Source organism: Leptonychotes weddellii, chromosome 4 (genome assembly GCF_054177405.1).
Source record: "Leptonychotes weddellii isolate Sample4059 chromosome 4, ASM5417740v2, whole genome shotgun sequence".
NCBI classification, from domain to species: Eukaryota; Metazoa; Chordata; class Mammalia; order Carnivora; family Phocidae; genus Leptonychotes; species Leptonychotes weddellii.
Window position 1 is genome coordinate 18,830,537 of NC_138372.1, and position 19,780 is coordinate 18,850,316.

General features: G+C 53.5%; 2 long non-coding RNA genes across 3 annotated transcripts in view; one reads left to right on the forward strand and one right to left on the reverse strand.

The window, feature by feature from the left end:
• LOC115943046 (uncharacterized) overlaps positions 1–6,154 on the forward strand; it is a 13,516-nt gene extending 7,362 nt beyond the window's left edge. The window contains exons 2-3 of one of the 2 annotated variants that reach the window (XR_004077645.2): positions 3,944–4,071; positions 4,557–6,154. This is a non-coding gene — a long non-coding RNA (uncharacterized LOC115943046). Of the gene's footprint in view, positions 1–3,943 lie in introns of both variants that reach the window. The other variant, XR_014144752.1, reaches the window with a different exon arrangement.
• LOC145721212 (uncharacterized) overlaps positions 1–19,780 on the reverse strand; it is a 229,064-nt gene that overhangs the window by 111,471 nt on the left and 97,813 nt on the right. The window lies entirely within an intron of this gene.

Here is a 19,780-nt window from a genome sequence, read left to right on the forward strand (position 1 = left end):
CTGAGATCATGACTTGAGCCAAAGGCAGATGCTTAACCAGCTGAGCCACCCAGGCGCCCCATGTGTGTTTATTTATTGCCCTTTTCTCTGTTGGAACAGAAGCTCCAGGAGGGCAGAGATTTTGCCTGTTTTTGTTTTCTATGTACCCCAGCTCCTGGAACTGTAGTTGCCAGTTATTTGGTGCTCAGTAAATAGTCATGGAAGAAGTGAAGGGGTGCTTGAGGAAAGGAGGAGGGAGCACTCTTCTAGAATGCAGGGAGTGGTGCAGTGTGGCCGCAGCCAGATCTCTGAGGCGGGACTTGAACCTGAGTCCTCCCCAAGGTCACTGAAAATTGGTTCCTGTTTTCCAGCCGAGGAAGCCTGCTGTAATGGGAGCCAAAAGCTTGAGTTAGAACTTGGACATAAAAGACCCAGTGTATGCGTGCTGCCTGGCCTATAGCCGGCACTCAGTGAATGTTTGCTCCTCCCGGAAACAGTGCTAATTTGCTAAATGGGAGCAAGGTTCGGACAGGTGTTTTTTTGGGAAGGTCAAGGGGAATGGAGAAGGGTAAGACCATAGAGGAAGACGAGGCTCTAGGGGGAGGACCAGAGGGCTGGGGGCTGGATCCTGAAGGACAGAAAGAGGCACCAGAAGGCAGAGCTGCGAGCAGGGCACCCTGGGACCTCACTTCCCTCGGGTTCAAGGCTGCTCACAAAGCCTCTCCCTGTTCCCAAGCTGGTTGGAGTCTGTCAGAAGTGGTAATGATTGATGATTAATTATGCCCATTTCATGGGTGAGGAAACTGAGGCTCAGGAAGGTAGTGATATGAGTCTGTCTCTTCTCCCCTGCTAGAGTAGAAGCTCCTCAGTTTCAAGGGCTGCTCAGCCCCATTTCCGTCTCCTCAGGGCTGAGGTTGCTGACTGAAAACAGGAGTGGGTTCTCATCAGTGGTTTTCTAGCCCCAGCAGACTCCACACTCCATTTTATAACATATTCTAGAGTACCTCTTTCCTGTAATGGAATACAATTCATAGGTAATATATCCTATTTATACATTCCTAATTTGGAAAAAAAAAACAAGATAATGCCCTATCTGAAACATAAAGGAGAAATAAAAGGAAGGTAATCTATGTCTTTTTTCTCATGATTTAATTTTTTAAAGATTTTATTTATTTGAGAGAGAAAGAGAGAGTGCGCGCGTGTGTGGTGGGGGGGGCAGAGGGAGAAACAGGCTTCCCACAAAGCAGGGAGCCCTAGCCCGATGTGGGGCTCCATCCCAGGTCCCCAGGGTCATGACCTGAGCCAAAGGCAGACGCCTAACTGACTGAACCACCTAGGCACCCCTCATGATTTAATTTTTAAAATTGAGATATAGGAATGCCTGGGGGGCTCAGTCAGTCTTGTATGCCTGCGCTCTCTCTCTCTCTCTGACAAATAAATAAAGTCTTTTTAAAAAATTGAGATATAATTGACATATAACATTATATAAGTTTCAGGTACAACATGACATTTGTGTATATTGCAAAATGATCACCCCAACAAGTCTAATTAACATCTATCACCAAACAGTTACAATTTTTTTATCTTGTGGTGAGAACTTTTAAGATCTACTCTTAGCAATTCTTAAAAATATAGTACAGTATTCTTAAGTCTAGTCACCATGCTGTACATTACATCCCTTGTGTGACTTATTTATTTTATAACTGGAAGTTTGTAGATGTCTTTTCTTTAACCTGTAAATATAAAGGCAGACTCTTGTTAGAACAGGACTTCTCAAATTGGAATGTGCATAGGAGTCACCTGGGATCTTGTTCAAATGCAGATTCTGAATCAGCAGGTCTGGGGAAGGACCTGAGAGTCCGCATCTCCAGCAGCGGCCAGGTGTTGTCCGGCTGCTGCTTCTTGGCACGAGAAGGATGCTTCCAGCTCCCTGGGCCCACGCAGAGGCCCTCCCCGTCTGCCTCCGCCCAGAGCCGCCCCCTCCCCGGGCCTGAGCAAGGGGCAGCCCTGTCCAGGCCCGCCCCGCCCGCTGCCCAGCCTCATTCCTGGCAGCCTGGTGGCCGGGTGCCCGCTGCCGAGACAGCAGTTCCCACAGGAGGAGCCCGCCCTGGGGAATGGGCCGCGGGGGAGGGAGGGAGGCCCCGGGAATTGACGTTCAAGGGGGCGGGGCTTCTGTGCCCCCCAGTCCCGCCAGTCCCACCCTCTTCCCTGCCTCCGCTGGGATCCCTCAATCCCAGGGCACTGATCACTTGCTTCTCCTCTTTTTCCCATTGCCCTCCGTTTAGGCTAGGCTCCTGTAGTGGGGAGCCCAGATGAATCCAGCTCTTGTCTACCCCGAAGAAACTCCATGTAGGGACTAGCAGACAGGCAGGCAGGCAGACAGACAGACACCGTTCATCTTTAAGCGGGTTTTCTGTCAAAGGAGGGGCGTGGGAGGAAACTCACTTTCGGCTTTCTGGGTACCAATCAGGGAAGGCTTTCTGGAGGAGGCGGGAGCCCAGCAAAGCGTGAAGGCTGTGGAGGGATGCCCTGGACAGCCCCACCCTCCCAGAGTCCCCAGCCTGGCCAGGGCCTGCTGACTTGGGGCACCTGCAAGACTATTGCTGCCTGAGGATTCCAGGGGACACTGTTCTGGGGACCGGGATTAGAAGAAAGAGTCTTATAGGACGGAGAGGCCTGGGTTTGAGCCCCGCTTTGCCACTAACATGCTGTGGGCCTCCAGGGCAGCCCCTTTCCTGTCTGGGCCACTATAAAGCGATGGGGGGACGCCTGGGTGGCTCAGTCAGTTCAGCATCTGCCTTCAGCTCAGGTCATGATCCCAGGGTCCTGGGATCGAGCCCTGAGTCTGGCTTCCTGCTCAGCGAGGATCCTGCTTCTCCCTCTGCCCCTCCCCCCGCTCGTGCTCTCTCTCTGTCGTGCTCTCTCTCTGTCGTGCTCTCTCTTTCTCTCAAATAAATCTCTCTCTCTCTCTCTGACAAATAAATAAATAAAATCTTAAAAATAAATAACTAAAGCCAAGGGATATGAGGATCCCCAAGGCTGGGCCAGCTCTAAAGCCTGCTATCCGTTGGGGCCAGTGAGGAAAATGTGTCCAGTCCTGAAGTGGGGAGGCCAGGTAGCAGACTTACGCTGGGCTCAAGCTGGTTCTGGGCAGGGCTGGTGTAGTGGGTCCTGGGGAGACTTGGAGGAGGTCTCTCACTTGAAAGCTCGGCCAGACTGATCCACTTTCTGGGCTCTGCTGGAATGCAAAACATTAACCCATACCAACAGCAATAGTAAGTGCCCCTCTCTCCCGGGAGGACTGACTCTACAGCTTACAGAGCACTTTTCTTGCCGCCATCTCATTTGATCCTCACAAACTTGGTGTTATTGCCATTTGACAGATGAGAAAACTGAGGCCCAAAGAAGCCAAGTCACTGGCACAAGGTACCAGAGCTAAAAGGATATGCCAGGACTTGGACCCAGTATCCTGTACATGTTTTAGGAAGAGTTTCCTGGGTCTCCTGGGTCTGAATTATCCAGAAAATACAACCCTTCCAATGTTTGAACATGGGACCCTAAATTTCCATCAGGCTCCCTAACTTTGGATAGTAGCGCTAGAGAGCTAAATCTCTCACTGTACATATGGGAAAACTGAGATCTGGAGAGGAGAAGAGTCTTGCCCAAGTCCATAAGCCAGATAGGATCCTGGCCTCCACCCCCTGAGCCTCTCAGATGGAGGTCCCGGGACTTTCACAGCTCCCTCCCTTCTTGGCAACAGGGAGCCCTGTATTCTGGGGACAGTGGGGAGGGACGGTTTAGAGCAAGAATCCTCCAAATCAAAGAGGGAGCCTGGCAGGAGTGGGGAGGGGTTAGGCCTTAGAAAATGTGCTTTCACTCCAGGCCTTATTTCCTGAGACAAAGATGTGTCACTAAAGCAAGAAGGAGCTGGTGGTGAGTTTTAATTTTGTTTTGTTTTTCACAGTTTGCTTCCCCAAGCAGGAGGACTGCAGAAGTGACCGGTGCTGAGCCAACCCCTCTCCAGGCCTGCTCCCCTTTGGGCTCAGGGGCCCCTGATTCTAGGGCTGAGCCAGGGCCTGTGTGCAGATGGAGGTGAGAGTGTTTTCTACGGCCAATCCGAGCCCAGCCCAGAACACAGGGTGGGGCTCTGTCTGGGCCTGGGTGGAGATCTTTGTTACCGGGCCCAGGCCCAGTTTGTGACCAGGGTCAGGGCTCATCCTGAGATCAGGGAACAGGGAGAAGCAGCCCTTCAAGGACAGACCCAGCCCAGGATTCTGACTCTAGGATGGTGAGTCAGGCAGCCTGGCTGGGAGCCCACAGGCCTTTAGGTTCCTGGGCTGGAACAGAGGCTCTGGTGAAGGCGATGTCCCAGAGCTAATGCCCAGGGTCTCTGGTCCCCTCTCAGGGATGTATTGGGGGCACGTGACCTCCTATCTCCACCCCCCACCTCCCCCCACCAGACAGCCTGCCCTCCAAACTCTATGGACGTGGTTGGCTGCCTCCTCCCACTGACCCTGCTCCAGGCTCTGGAGTTTACATGGGCAAGCAGTGGGGTCAGCGTCTCTCACTATCCTCAGGGCTCTGTCCAGAGGTATGCTGGCTACTGAAAATCCTCCACTGGGCTTGATGTCAGGCAGCCCATATGATGATACTGCGTGCAGAACTGGGAAGAGATTCACAGAATCGGCTCTCGCAAGACAGGAGGAGCCAAGTCCAGCACACCACTGGCTCTGTCCCGGGACTGTGCCTTCCACAGGTCCCAGGAAGCTGGCTTACAGGGTCCTGTTAACTCACAGGGTCAGAGTTTCCTAGCCTGTCCTCGTGAAGGTGACAGTGAGTACGATGGTGGCCGTAGTTGATATTGGGCTTGTGGTGATTGAGGCTTCGGTTGCTGCCATTGGCCTATTTTCAGTGACAGGGGAGGGACCGGTCAAGGAAGTTCCTCCATCTCCCTGGGGAAGCCGCTAGGAGGTGCCTGGGAGCTCTAGGACGGATTAGGGTTAGGGCTTCCTTAGGGCTGGATCATGACTCCATCCGGGACACTGGAAACCTGACGTGGCCTAATGGACACGCGTCCTGCCACTATCCCCCTCCCCCTTCCCAGTGATGAGCTAGCATCATGTCACTGAGGAGACAGGAGCTGAGCCGGGGGGAAGCCCTCACCTTACCACTACTGAATCCGTGCACCTCCCTAGGCGCATCTCCTCTTTCTTCCTGATTTATGCTTGAGGACAAGTCCCTCCTCTTATTTAAAAAAAGGGGGGGGGCACCTGGGTGGCTCAGTCGGTTAAGTGGCTGCCTTCGGCTTGGGTCGTGATCCTGGGGTCCTGGGATGGAGCCCCATGTCAGGCTCCCTGCTCAGCGGAGAGCCTGCTTCTCCGTCTCCCTCTGCCTGTTGCTCTGCCTACTTGTGCTCTATCTCTCAAATAAATAGATAAGATCTTTAAAAATTTTTTTTCTTTTTTTGAAAGAAAGAGAGAGAAAGAGAGAAAGAAAGAAAGGAAAGAAAGAAAGAAAGAGAAAGAAAAAACAGCCCCGGGGCGGCTGGGTGGCTCAGTCAGTTAAGTGTCTGACTCTTGGTTTCAGCTCAGGTCGTGATCTCTTGGGTCTGGAGATCAAGCCCCGTGCTCTGTGGGGAGTCTGCTTGAAGATGCTTTCCCTCTGTGCCACCCTCCACTCTCTCTTTCAAATAAATAAATAAATCTTAAAAAACAAAACAAAACAAACAAACAAACAAAAAAACCAGTCCTCAGTGGCTTCCCATTGACTGGAATAAAATGCCAGTTCTTTATCCAGCTGAGTTTTACCTCATCTCCTCCTTCCACCTGACTTCTAATATACTCCAGCTACACTGGCCCCGACTCCAGTTCTGGAAGTTTGTTCCTGCCTCAAGGACTTGGAGCCCACGACTGCCGCCAGTCTCTGCTCATCTGGCTGCTCATCCTCCCAGCCGCAGCTTGAAGAGGTTCCCCTGACCTCTCCCTCTGAAGGGCTCCCCAGTTCCCCTCCGTTCCATCCTTCTTGTGTTTCAGGCCCCACAGTGGCCTCATCTACTTATGTGTTACTGGTTTGACTGTCTTCCCCACTAGATTGTAAGCCCCATGGGGTAGGGACCTCATTCTCTGCTATATTGGTACCTGGCTGGTGCCAAATAAATGGATGTGGAATCAGTGAATGGATGTCCATGTTTCTTTTTTTTTTTAATTAAATTAAATTTATTTATTTTTAAGATTTTATTTATTTATTTATTTGACAGGGAGAGAGTGAGAGAGCACAAGCAGGGGGAGCAGCAGAGGGAGAGGGAGAAGCAGGCTCCCCGCTGAGCAGGGAGTCCAATGCGGGGCTCCATCCCAGGATCCTGGGATCATGACCTGAGCCAAAGGCAGATGATTTTTTTTTTTTTAAAGATTTTATTTATTTATTTGAGAGAGAGAGAATGAGAGAGAGTGAGTACATGAGAGGGGGAGGGTCAGAGGGAGAAGCAGACTCCCCACCGAGCAGGGAGCCCAATGCGGGACTCGATCCAGGGACTCCCGGATCATGACCTGAGCCGAAGGCAGTCGCTTAACCAACTGAGCCACCCAGGCGCCCCAAAGGCAGATGATTAACCGACTGAGCCACCCAGACGCCCCTAGATGTTCATGTTTCTTTCCTCTTTGTTCTCCCCAGGCCATTAATGACATCTTGTTTGAATGTCTACACCTGGTTTCTACTCAACACTGGCCGGTAAAGGGAAGGGCAAAGTGTCCCATCTGCACTTGGCCAGAGGGCAAAAGATGGACCAGTGTCCCACAGGGGCCCCTGAGGTGGTGGCAGCAGAAGCTGGTGGGTGATCTCAAGGGGCTTTGGGTCTGGCCAGGGTTGAAAGGTCCAGTCACCTTCCTCTTCGGTTTGGTTTTAATAAAGACGGCAACATCTCCTTTCAGCTTCTTTATTCCATCATAACCACCAGGCTTCCTTACCGAGTGGACTTTCATTGTTTTTTGGCTGCGCTGCCTCCAAACCCTCTTTCCATTGTGGGGAAGACCCCACCATGGGAGGCCCCCATCACCCACTACTGAAGCTGAAGGGGACCACAGACCCCCCCTCTGCGGCCCTGGCAGGTCGGACAGGGGCCCATAACCAGGGCCCAGCCGAGTGGATGCTCTAGCCCAGGACTGCGAATCTCAAGTGAGTCATGCAAAGACAGGAGGGCTTAGAATTTGCTCGGAACGTGGGCTTTGGTGGCAGGGGTCAATGTGGTGTCTGATGGTGACAGTCATATCTGGGTGTCTTGCAGTGGGGCCTGGTCTGTCCAATGCTGTCACTTCCTTGGTCCCTGCCCTTCATCTGACCTGGATCTTGGGCTTTGTGTCCATTCTGGAATGCTGGAGACCCAGCACCAGATTGTTGCTGCAGAAAAACCTCGTGTAACCGCGACATTGCTGGCCGGCAGGAACAGCCTAGAGGTGGCAGGAAATAAAAACCACATACGAACAACCCCCCCCATCCCCCTGGGCAACAGCAATAACAGCTCACACTGACATAGTACTTACCACGTGCCAGGCACTGTTCTATTATCGTTCCGACTTTACAAATGAGAAAACACAGGATCGTGCCTCTCTTTAGCGTTCCCAAACCAATCTAGCCCAACGGAATCAAATTAGCCGAGCTTGGAAACGCTGCCAGGGAGGGAAATGTAGTCATTAGCTTTCCAGCCTCCCCGTCTGGAGGGTGGGATGGAGGCTGAGAGAACCCTGCCTCGAGGTCCACCCGACAAATCGTCACTGCTGCTGTCACCTCATCAGCGCTAGGATCTGCCACCACCATTAGCCATCCCCTTAACCACCATCAAGTCAATTACCAGCGCCGTCGCCCCCTCCACCAACTCAAGATCCGACAGAGCCATCAGCTTTTCCGTCCCTTGACAACGTCACCACGTCACCATCACCACCGCCACGATTACCCTCATTACCTCTGTCCCCAGCGGCAGGGCGGTGTCCAGGGACCAGTGAGGTCACTTCCTCGCCTTGGCGCTCACAGAGGTAATTGCCTAATGAGACGGTTGCAGCTCCGAGCTATAGTTACCTGCGTAACTAGGAAATCTTCCAGGCTCTGACACCGCTGAGGTTGGTTCATAAACTGGAGGGGTCTGCGGCTGTGAGTGTGGGCGTGAGCATCCCAGACAGGCCTCTGGGAGGCCATTTTGTCCACCCCCCTGCCTTTGTGGTGTAGTTAAGAGTGCTGATAGAGGGGCGTCTCACTGGCTCAGTCAGCGGAGCATGTGACTCTAGAGCTGGGGCTTCGGGGTCTGAGCCGCATGTTGCCTGTAGAGGTTACTGAAAATCTTACCAAAAAAACGAGCGCTGATAGAGTCAGCCTAGGTCAACTTAGGCAAGTGATTTCACCTTTCTGGGGCTCAGTTTCTTCATCCATGAAATGGGAATTGTAAGACCTATCATATAGAGAAATGTGGGGAGTAGAGGTGATGTAAATAAAGAACCTGGCACAGTGCCCAGTGCCCAGGAGGCTCACAAATGGAAGTTGCCAGTATCTTTCATTTTTTATATTTTATTTTTTTAAAGATTTTATTTATTTATTTGACAGAGAGAGAGAGAGTGAGAGCAGGAACACAAGCAAGGGGAGTGGGAGAGGGAGAAGCAGGCTTCCCGCTGAGCAGGGAGCCCGATGTGGGGCTCGATCCCAGGACTCTGGGATCATGACCTGAGCCGCAGGCAGATGCGTAACGACTGAGCCACCTAGGCGCCCCTGTCTTTCATTTTTTAAATATTTATATAGTGCTCACTTTGTTCCAGGCACTGTTCTGAGCACCTTACAAATTTCAGTTTCTTTATTTGTTTTATTTATTTGTATTAAAGTAGGCTTCACGCCCAACGTGGGGCTTGAACTCACAACCCTGAGATCAAGAGTCACATGATCTACTAACTGAGCCAGCCAGGTGCCCCTTCAGCTTATTAATTCAAACTTCATAAGAGCCCTAAGAGATAGATACTACTTTTGCTCCCATTTCACAGATGAAAACCAAGGCACAGAGAGGTTAAGTAGCTTACCCAAGGTTACACAGCTGGTTAGTGACAGAGCTGGGATTTTAACCCAGGGAGTCCTGCTCAAGTCTGAGCTCTTGATGCTGATGCTCTTTGTCAGCAAGTACTTCCCCCGTTCTCAAAAGTTCCTTTTCCTCCCCGCTCCAGTCCAGGTTGGAGAACACTCTGCTCTTTTTGCCCAGCAATTAGAAAGGGGCCTCCAGAAGTCACTGCATCCGATGCCTCATCTTGGGACAGAAATGCCCCCATTCACCTTGTCCAGGACCTCCCATCCCTCCCAGCCAGGAAGTCCTTCCTGTTGTCTGACCTGAATTTGGGTTGAGGCAACAGTTCTCAGGGAGGAACCTCCTTAGCTGGGATACTTGTCAGGGGGACCTCAGGAGAGATGGTAGAGGAGGGAGGGGTGTTGATCCTGGGCTCTGAGGGAGTGGAATTTGGGGCTTCTGGGTGCTTGAAGGGGGCAGAGCCCTGGGGCAGGCCTCCTTGTTAGCTGCTCTCCAGAGGGCCTTGTTTTCCCCACCTCTTCCTCTAAGCCTGCACCAGGGACCTTTCATGCCTTCAGTGAGCCCCAGGCCCCTCACCAAGCCCCCCTCCCAAGCTTCCACACGCCTCCCTCAGGCCTACTCTGTCCTTGAGGGGCCCCCTTCTCCGCCCTCTCGGTGTCCGACGGCATTACCCGATCCCTGGACTCTGGACTCCATTCTGTCCTGGCTCCCCTACCCCTGCAATTCCCTTGTCTCTTCTCCCTCTTACCCTGTCGTGGCGGGGCTCCTCGGGAGCTGGCACCAGACCCCAGGGCTCGGGTGTCTCGGTCACACCATGGCCTCGGCATGTCCCAAACCCACTACCACGTCTCTCCCCAAGCCAGGGGCCAAACCGGAAAGAAAGCTGGGAGTCCCCCTAGACCTGTCCCTTTCTCCTCCCTCCACATTCTAGCCTGGTCATCTAGTAGTTAGTGAGTGCTTACTGCCTACTAGGCTGAGTAGCACCCACAGTTGGGGCTGAGCAAGGTGGGTTCCTGGACATACATAAACCACCCCTGAAGTTCCCTCAAATATGGGGCATGGGGAAGAGTTTTTAGGAGGTCTAAATTTTCTACAGTTAAGCTGGGGTCAGAAGAGCCCCCCTCTAGGGGGTCATATGAAGGAGCCGCTCATGGATGCTAGGGGCACCACCCAGACCCCCTTCAGGACTGGGGTACTCATTCCGCCAGAAGCTACCTAGTACACGATTATGTCCCCTCCCTGGGGCAGTCTCTATTCAGTGACTGGTCACTGGGGAGGCTCAAGGCCTGGCTTCTTTGCCTCAGTTTGGGCCAACTCCGAAGGGCCCTCCGAGCTCCCGCGCTCCTCAGGGGACAGGCTGGGCCTCTGTCGTGGCCGCACATAGGCCACCATCTGCTGCTTTCCTCACTCCCTTACAGGAGTCGTGACTGCAAGCAGCCCCCAGTAAGCCTCCCGCACAAAAATCTCATCTCCGTGTCTGCCTCAAGGAACCTGAGCCCAGATGTGACGGCCCCTGAGACAGCCATCCAGCCATGGGCGAGGTTCCGCCTGGCGCCCCCCCCCCCCCCGCCCCCGAGATTCCCCACGGTCGGACTTCCTGCCTCCCCTCTCCATCTCCAGAGCCACCACCTGAGGCCTAGTGTCATCTCATGTCCGAATCACCAAAGATTCCCAGTGGGTTCTCCCCCCACAGGGCAGCCAGAGGGTCTCTGGGAAACTCAGAGCTGACCCGGCCACTCTATGGTGTCGAGTTCCCCCAGGCTGCCCGTCGTTTCTAGGACAAGGGAGCTCCCGACACCAGTGGCCCCGCTCCCCTCCCACCGCCTCCCCTCACTCTGCCATCGGCAGCCGGCAGCCCCGCGTGCTGGGACGCTGCGGCCTCTTGGCTTTCACACGAACTCTTCCCTCTGCCCGAGTGCTCTCATCCACACTGCAGATTTCCACTCAGAAGGCCCCTTCCCAGGGACAAGGCCCCTTTCTCCAGGGAGAGCCCGTGACTGCTCAGCAGGAAGGTTCGAAGGCTTGGCCCCCTGCCTCAGTTTGGATTAATGCTGAAGGGCTGTCCCCGCTCCCCGGGGAACCATTTCTGACACCCTGCCACCGATTAGATGAGGCCTCCTGTTCCCTCATCTGTCAGACTTCCTGTGCTTTCCATTTGAAGCCCTTACTCCACTTCGTAATTGTCTTTGCTCTTTGGCTCCGTACCTCCTACGTACCAGGCCTGAGCTAGATGGGGAGACAGGCAATACAACACGTATAATAGGAGGTGGTGACCGTGACCGTGACTGTGCTCCAGGAGAAAGTGAAGGACAAAGGATAGAAAGAGGGAAGATGCTATGTGTTCCGAGAGCTGTGTGAAGTGAGAGGAAGTCACAGAAACGTGTGGGTGTGGAACATTCCAGGCAGAGGGAACAGCGAGTACCAGGGGCCCCGGGGCCGGTGAATGTGAGAACAAGGGGGCCAGTATGTCCAGAATGGAAACAACGAGGGCTGGAGCTACAGGAGCTGAGGCAGCAGAGGTAAGAGGACGCTGGTCACGCAGGGCCTTGTAAGGCACAGGAAAGAGTCTGGATTTTATTCCGAGTGGGAAGCTGATGGGAGGCAGAGGGAGAGCGTTTAGGGGGCTCTCGGTGGGAGAACTGTCTGCAGAGGGGAAGCGGGAGGCCTCATTCGCATCCTGACGAGAGATGGTGCTGGCGTGGGCTGGCGAGAAGGGGGTGGACACGGGATGGAGAAGGTAGAGAGCTGACGCCCCTTTGGGTTGCCTCACATGAATGAGGGAGAGAGATATCACAAGGATAACACCTGTGCGTTGAAAACCTGGTTTTTAGGTGACTATTTGATTACTTCTTATCTTTTTTGTCCAGGAGAACAGGGACTTTGTCTGTTCTGTTTTGCTCACTGCAATTAGCCTAGAATCCAGTACACTGTAGATGCTTCATGAATGTTTGTTGAATGACTGAATGATAGAGATATGGCATTTGCCGGGACTTGAACCCTGGTCTTTTGACTCCAGGCCTGGTACCTTTTCTCTCCCACCAGGTTTTTGGTGAGGATCAAAGAGATAGGAGTTGTGCAAGGGCTTTGCAAGTCGTGAAACAGCCCACAAGCTGGGGGCTCTGGGGTCATCACCCAACAGTAGCTCAACAGACTCAACTCGGAGCCCAGCACAGCCTCCAGCCTGTTCTGCCCACAAGGTGGGAGTGCTGCTAAGCCAGGTAGCACAGCCTCCCCTGGGGAGCAGCCCTGCCCCTATTCACAGCCCAGCCCCCGGAGCCCACACTCGGGACAGCTGTGCCCAGGCTGATGCCCATGGGAGGGACCAGCGTGCTCTGCCCTTCAGACCCCGGGGGCCTGAGCCGGTCCCCCACCCCTCAGGAGATGCGAAGCAGAGGTGAGGAAAACACAAGCCTCCACACGAGCTCGCTCCCTTTCCTGGCAGCTCCCGCACGCCTCGCTCCAGGGAGGATCCTTCGGCAGAGCCCTCCTTCCCCTGGGCCGGCTTGGGTGGGAGAAGGAGTCAGCTGGGTGTGCTGGCCCCCTGGTTCCTTCACCCCACCTCGTTGGTGCCCCAGGCAGGTGCCTGCCCTGTCCTGAGGTTCAGGGTCTCCACCGAGGCAACGGGAGTAGGTTATCCTTGGCCACTGCTGCGCGGTTGGGTTGAGATTGCACCAGGGCCCCTGTGATTCTCTCTCCTGGCCCCTACGATTCTCCCCTCGCTCCTGACCCAGTTTCTACCCATCCGTTCATTCGTGTTTGAGCTACTGATGCCAGCAACCTGGGTGCCCGGACAGGGCCCGCCTCACTCACCAGGAGGTGCCCAGGACCCAGCCCTGGGCCGGTTTATACAGGGGGCGCTCAGGAAATGCTGGCTGAATGGATGAAAGCGCTTCATAAACTACAAAGCAGGAGTGATGGGAAAGGTTGGGCTGTGACAGCACAGTAACTACTGTCTCCATAGGCAGAGGAAGCCACTCAGCAGGAGGCCACCAGCGCGGGGCTGTGGCTGGGTGGGGTGTAAGCTGAGCGGCCTCCCCCACCCACCCCGCCTCTAAACCCAGCACCTGGCTCGACTGAAAATAACAGTAATAACAGCCTTTTCATACACGCTACCTCACTGAATCCGCAAACAAGATCATGAGGTGAGTACTATCATTAGTCCCATTGTAAAGATTTGGAAACCGAGGCTCAGGGAGTTTGAGGAATTTACCCAAGGTAAACAAATGGCGGGGGGGGTTGGCTGGGATTCAAACCCTGGTCTGTCCGAGGTCAGGTCCACCAGAGGGTTAGCCCTAGCACCCTCCTGCTCCTCTCCTCACCTTTAAACTTCGAAGCCTTCCCCATCCCCATCTTGCCTCCTCCAGACTCTGCTCTGTCCTCAGTCACTCTCAGAGCCTCTGTTTGTCCGTCTGTAAAATGGACACGCTAATCCCTGCCCATCTTGTAGTGAAGGTCCGTGAGGATGGGGACGCTTTCTGTCAAATGTCAAGGGCTGGGCAAGTTGGAGCAGAGGCAGTGGGGGACCCTGCAGGAACCTGAGGGGGCAGATGAGCAGGTGTCTGTCTCTCAGCCCTGCGTTCTGGCTGGGCACAGCGGGTGAGTGAGTATGAGTGTGTGGGTGAGTGTGACAGTAGACTTGCCTCTGGGGAACTCTTGGAGGGCAAGAAACCCCCCCCCACTTCCAATTGAAGGCTTCCAGTTGATTAAATAAAAAAGTAAAAAGAGCTGCATAATACATGGTATATTTTAAATGTTTACATTTAACAAATGAATGCTTTTAACACGCCAAATACAATGCAATATAATTGTGCTATTCACAAGATAATTACAGGATTTATAGAAAATATTAATTCATAGTGCACTGTGGGAGGTGTGGCTGGGGAATGAGACACAAGTTTAGAGTTGTCTGATGAGCGGCTCTGGGCTTCTCTCCCATCGTGTACCTCTGTCGCTACACGTTATACCCACTTGGCCATCCCAGTGGCTTATAAGGCCCTCCTCCATCTGGCCCCCACCGCTCCCCACTCAGCCCCCTCTCTGGCTTCTTTACTGCTCCTTCAACCGCAGCAGACACAATGTTGCCTCAGGGCATTTGCACTTGCTTCCCCCTCTGCCGGGGACCCTCCTCCCTCAGAGATCCTCACGCTTACTCCCACACCGCATCTTCTGGTCTCTATTTGAAGGTCTCTTCTCTGGAGGTTCTCCTGCACCATCCTATTTAAAATTGCAAACCATCCCCACAGTCCCTATTCCCCTTCCTGTTTTTGTCTTTCCCCCTAAAAGAGATTTTCAACGCCACACACCACACTGGCTTACTCTCTGCGGCATCACCAGGGCTTCCACCAGCTTCAACGTAGAACGTACTTACTTCTCGGTTCCACCAAGAGTCTCTATCCAGTGTCCTCTCTGCGAGGCCCACCCCAGTTCCCCAACCCCGTGCCCTTGCATTCATTACAGGGCGGATCTGCCGTCTTGTGGGGTTGGTGCTGGGACCCAGGGATCTCCTGGTGTGCCATCTCTGAGGTGCTGATTGAAACCAGATGGAGCTGTGGTCCCCTCCAGTCTCAAGCTGCGTCCTGGTGGCCTTCCGGGGGGGGTGGGTACTGCCAGCTAGGGGCCCCTGGAAGCCCATGCCCCTGAGGGGCATCTAGGGTGGTGGGGCAACCGGCTAGGGAGACCTCAGTTTCCCTTCGGTATGCCAGGCCCTGTGTCTTTTTGTCCTCATCTCATTCCCATTTTGTGGAGGAGGACTCTTGAGGCAGTCGAAGGAGGGATTTGTTTGCAGTGGCTCGCTGGCTGAATTCCCTGCAGACCTCCCTTCCTCCCTCGATGTTCCTCCTTGAGGCTTAGAGCTCGAAGTGCCCGCCACGCAGATTCTCCTGTCGGTGGCCTCTACCTGCAGTGCCTTTCCCTTTCCTTCCTTTACAGGTCTCAGCTCCGCAGGCGTTGACCTTAGGGCCTCAGGGCAGGGCGAGGTTGGGAGCCTCCTCTGGGCTCCGGAAGCTCTGTGCTCCTCTCTGGGAAAGCCTGAGGGACGGTGGGGTGTGTGTGTGTGTGCGCGCGCGTGTGTGGCGGGGAGGGGGTTAGGAACCACATCTGCCCTTTACCAAACTGCCTTCCTCACTAGACTGTCAGTGCTTTGAGGGCAGGGACTAGTCTGTGGGGTTTATTTTGCTTTAGTGATTTTTTTTTTTTAGTTGTTTGGGGTTTGTGTGTGTGTGTGTGTTTTTGTTTTTTAAGAAATCTTGTATTCATTCACTGATTTGTTCGGTCATTCACAAACGTTTATGGAGCACCCATTCTGAGATCAATTCTGAGCTCTAGAGACACGGCAGCAAAGAAAACAAGTCTATAGGTCCCTGCTCTCAGGAAGCCCACAGTCTTGGTGGGAGATCAACACTTAACAAGGCAATCAGGCCGGACAGACGGTGATGAGCACCCTGGAGGGGATTCATGAGGACTGAGAGGATGACTGGCAAGCCCGGCGCCCCGTGTAGAGTCCGGCACAGAGTAGGCACCAAAAACATATTTGAATTAGAACTAAAGGGCCCCAAATCCGACTGTCTGTTAAGCAGCAGGACCAAGTGCCTCACCGCCCCTCACCGCCCCTCTCCTGTGTAGAGAGGAGCTCTTCTGGTCCACCTCCTTAGCTGCACGGCCTTGGGGGAAACTCCTTCACCTCTCTGTGCCTCGGTTTCCTCATCTGTAAAATGGTTCTAAGTATTACCTGGCCTTTAAGATTGTTCCAAGAATTAAATGTGCTACAGGCCTGAAAGAGGTTGAACACCGAGCCTGGAATATATTCAGGGAGAAGATGAGGATGAAGAGGATGGAGGCCAAGAAAGTTGGGGGAGGGTTGGCCTGGCTCCCCTCCCTCTTGGATCTCTGGGCTCTGCTCCGACTGAATGGGCAGTTTCAGGAATGGCCACGAGATGGCGCCAGAACCCCAGTTATTCAGGAGTCTGATTTCTCAGCAGATGAAGCCTCTTAGGGAGGTAGGGGCGGGAGTGGCAGGTGCGTTCTGTGCTGCGGGATGGGCTGGGGCTGGGGCTGGGACTTTGGGCCACTTGAAATCCGCCTCTTCCAGTCATTGTCTTCCTTCAGTTTTTCTCCTGGGTTTCCTGTCCGTGTTCAGGGATCCAGCCCTCCCTTTCCCCTCAATCCCCCCAACATTGGAGTCCAAGGCTTCTGCTGAGTAGGTCCTGGGCTTCTTATCTGCTCGATGCAGGCACCCTGGCCCCTCAAACCATCACCCCTTCCCCTTCTCATTCATGAACCAGGTAGGGGTACTTAACTGGACACTTCCCGGGGGCCTTGGAGGGTGGAGAGCCGGAGGAAACGACACTGTTCCTGTTCATAGTATCCTGGGAGGGGGGAGGTGGCAGTAGAAACTGAAAGAGGGAAATGGAAAACATGCAGCAGTTCCTTCTCATCAGCACGTAGGAAATAGCCTCATTTCACACAACTGAGGCTCACATGAATACTAGGCCACATGAATGCATTGCCCTTCCCATGCACCAGGCTCCTTCGCCAGCAGTGAGGTGTGGTCCAAACAGTATATTCATAAATTCACTCAACAGCATCGACTGAGCTCTGCGGATCCAGCAAGAATCAGACCTGGCCCCTGCCCTCGGGAGCTGGCAGCCTGGAGGGAGACGCGGGTAGAGAAGTACGCAAGGGCAGCTTGTCCTCGAAGCCCGTGCTGGGCACCGTGGCGACCCGGAGGCTGCGGTTGTGGGTGCCACCTGAACAGATTGGGGGGCAGGGGGGATGGAAGGTGTGAGAGACTTTGTAGATTCCGTGGGGACCAACGAGCTGCACAAATATCATTTCAAAAAGGTAAAATCACGACCCTCCTACAATCAAAACAAGGGAACACATGTCAACGATTTTCTTTAGCTCATTCACTGACAAGGAACCAGTAAAATGTTAACACGAGCTCCAACGAGGATTCCACTGCAGGCATTTACATTCTCTACCGGACAAAACTTGTTTGTGTTATGAACAGGACTCATTTGCTTGCGATGGGCAGGAATCATTTCCATGATTATCTATTTTCTACAAATTGCCTCTGTCCCTACGGAGTTATAAAGTCAATCAAATAATCAATAGTGCACAACCCTAAAGAATCAGATGATCATCAGAGGACATGGAGCCAACACCCAGACCTCCTCAGAAAGGACACCCAGGAATCCCTCATGCCTTTTCCAAGGCTTTGATATGCTTTCTTGACTGACCCTCGGAAGGATCAAGATAAATTCGGTAGCGGCCGTTCCTGAGGGAGCGGGTCATCTGGAGAGAGGTTGGTCTCAGCCTTCCATACCCGGGGCACCCAGGTGAAGACGTCCCAGTCTGGCGGGAGCTGGCCACGGTCAGCGCCCACCAGCAGGTGGCGCTGAGGCAAATTCTCAGTAGCGCCGGAGGGAGCTGTGGGGCTGGGACGTCAGGGGCAGCTCCCAATTTTCCAACCTTGCTGGTCTCCAGCAGTCAAGTTTCACGATTTCAGAATTTCAGAGGGCCGTTCCCACCTAGGGTTGTTGGTTTAGTCATTCACTGATTCAGTAATTTTTTCATTCAATAAACGTGCCCAGGCCCACAAGTCATGTTCCTGAGATTCTCCAGACAGAAACATGTATCAAAGAATCAGTCCTTGTCTTTGCTTGTCTGACTTTGCTGCCAGGATTTGGAGCCACCTGAAATTCCGAAATCTCACTCCACCCCACTCCTGCCCTGCCTACCAGTGTGCTCACCCCCACCCGCCCCCAGAAAATTCACCTCATCGGAGGTTGAATAAAAGGCTTTACTTCTATAATCTCCTTTTAAGATCTTATTATTCCCATTTTCCAATGAGAGAGTGGACTCCTCCTCTTCTGGAGCCGTTCTGGCTGTGGGGGAAGGCTGTGCCTCCAACCCTCAAAGCCCAAGGATGGCTGAGATGCCTCCCCAGACCTCACCATTTCCCTGATCTTCCTATACTGACACTCACAGAGGCCCGCAGCATAAAAGGCACCTCCCTAGCCCTTCCCCTGGGTCTCAAAATTTCTGCAGGATACAGTGGGAATGACTATAAACTCAGTGCCACCCAACTCAGCAGACAAGGACCTCTGGGGTGACCTCATTTCCCTCCTCGGCTGAGGCCCCTGCTGTGATAGAGAGACAGCCAGCCCCGGGGGGAGATAGGCAGGCAGGGTCCTGAAGGCCATGGGTGGTGAATGAGGTCTGCGCTGGGGCAAAAGAGCCCGGGTGGGGGGCATCTGTCCCCCCGGGGACTGGACAGCAGTTTCCCCGGGGGGTCCTACCCTAGCTCCTTGGCCCATCCCTGTATGTTAGGTCCAGGATTGTGGAAGAAAACCTTCCTCCCACCGTGGGTGGGGAGTGAGTTAGAGTAGGGGTCCCCGCACCATGACCACGACACCAGCAGGGCAGAGGTCACCAAAGGCTGTTGTCAGGATCCTCAGGAGTTTCCTGAATGAAAATCTTGGAGAGAAAAGAGTGGGACTATTTGGAAGCGGATCCTGGGGGAAAAGGCCCTGGTGTCTGAGCACCTTGGGCCTGCAGGCAGTGAGATGTGGTGGGCGTGAAGTAGAGATGGGTGGGGGGAAGCAGGAGGAGAATGAGAAGGCAGGAAAGGGGGGGAAGACTCAGGAACATAACCTTGAGTCTCCCCTTCTTTCCGGGGAAGCATGCAGCCTGACTCAGCATTCCAGGAAGGCGGCTTGGATCAATGGTCTGGACTTCTTTGCTCTAACAAATCAGGACATCCCTGAGTCGTTCCTTCAGGTGGATCCCTGGGTGTTTTGTGGAGGCAATATTTCATTTCCCCAGACATGCTCTGAGAAACTGTCGGAACTTCTGGTTTGGGGAAGGCTGTGCAGGTGAAAATGGGCCCTCTCAGTGGTCTAGACCAGATTGTCTGGTTTCTTCTGCCACCAAGAAAAACTAACCAGGATGGCCTCTGTTGGGCTGGTAGACATTCCGGGATCCTTGGACTCACCTCAGGAGAAGAAAAGGTGGACCTCTCACTAGCCTTAGGAGGGGCACTCAGCAGTCCTGGTATTTTCTGTCAGAGGAATTGTAAACTTAATTTGTCCATCATGATGATGAAGCAGGATATACCCTGAAAGGACACGGGCATTAGCAGCTGTTTCCAATGGTTTGGGCTCCTTCCCTCAATTGCCAAAGGAGCGCCCCCTTCCTCTTCTCCCTGATATAGAAGTTAGGGGAATCCGCATGGCTGCCTTTGGTGCCTGAGGTCCCACTGAAGCAAGTTTGGGCCACACAGTCTTACCTTGTAGTCTCCTTTGTGACTGCTTTCTGGAAATGTTCCATGCCAGCACATTCTCATGCCCAGTTATTAGTTATCTATTGCTAGGCCACAGAGGACCCCAAACTTAGCAGCTGAAAATAATAGACATTTCTTCTCTCACAGCTCCTGTGGATCAGAAATCTCAGGGCAGCTCAGCTGGGGGTTCTGACTCAGGATGTCTCATGAGGTTGTGGTCAACATGTCCGTTGGGATTACAGTCACTTGGAGGCTGGACCAGGAGGTGGCTCACTCACGCTGATGGTTGGCAGGTGACCTCAGTTTCTTATCTCACAGGCCTCTCTGTAGGGCTGTTTGTGTGTCCTCACAACACGGTGGCTGGTTTCCCCAGAGTAAGTGACCCAGGAGAGAAGGCTGAAGCTGTGATGTCATTTACAACAGAGCCTCAAGAATCATATGCCGTCTCTCCTGCCATATCCTACTGGTCA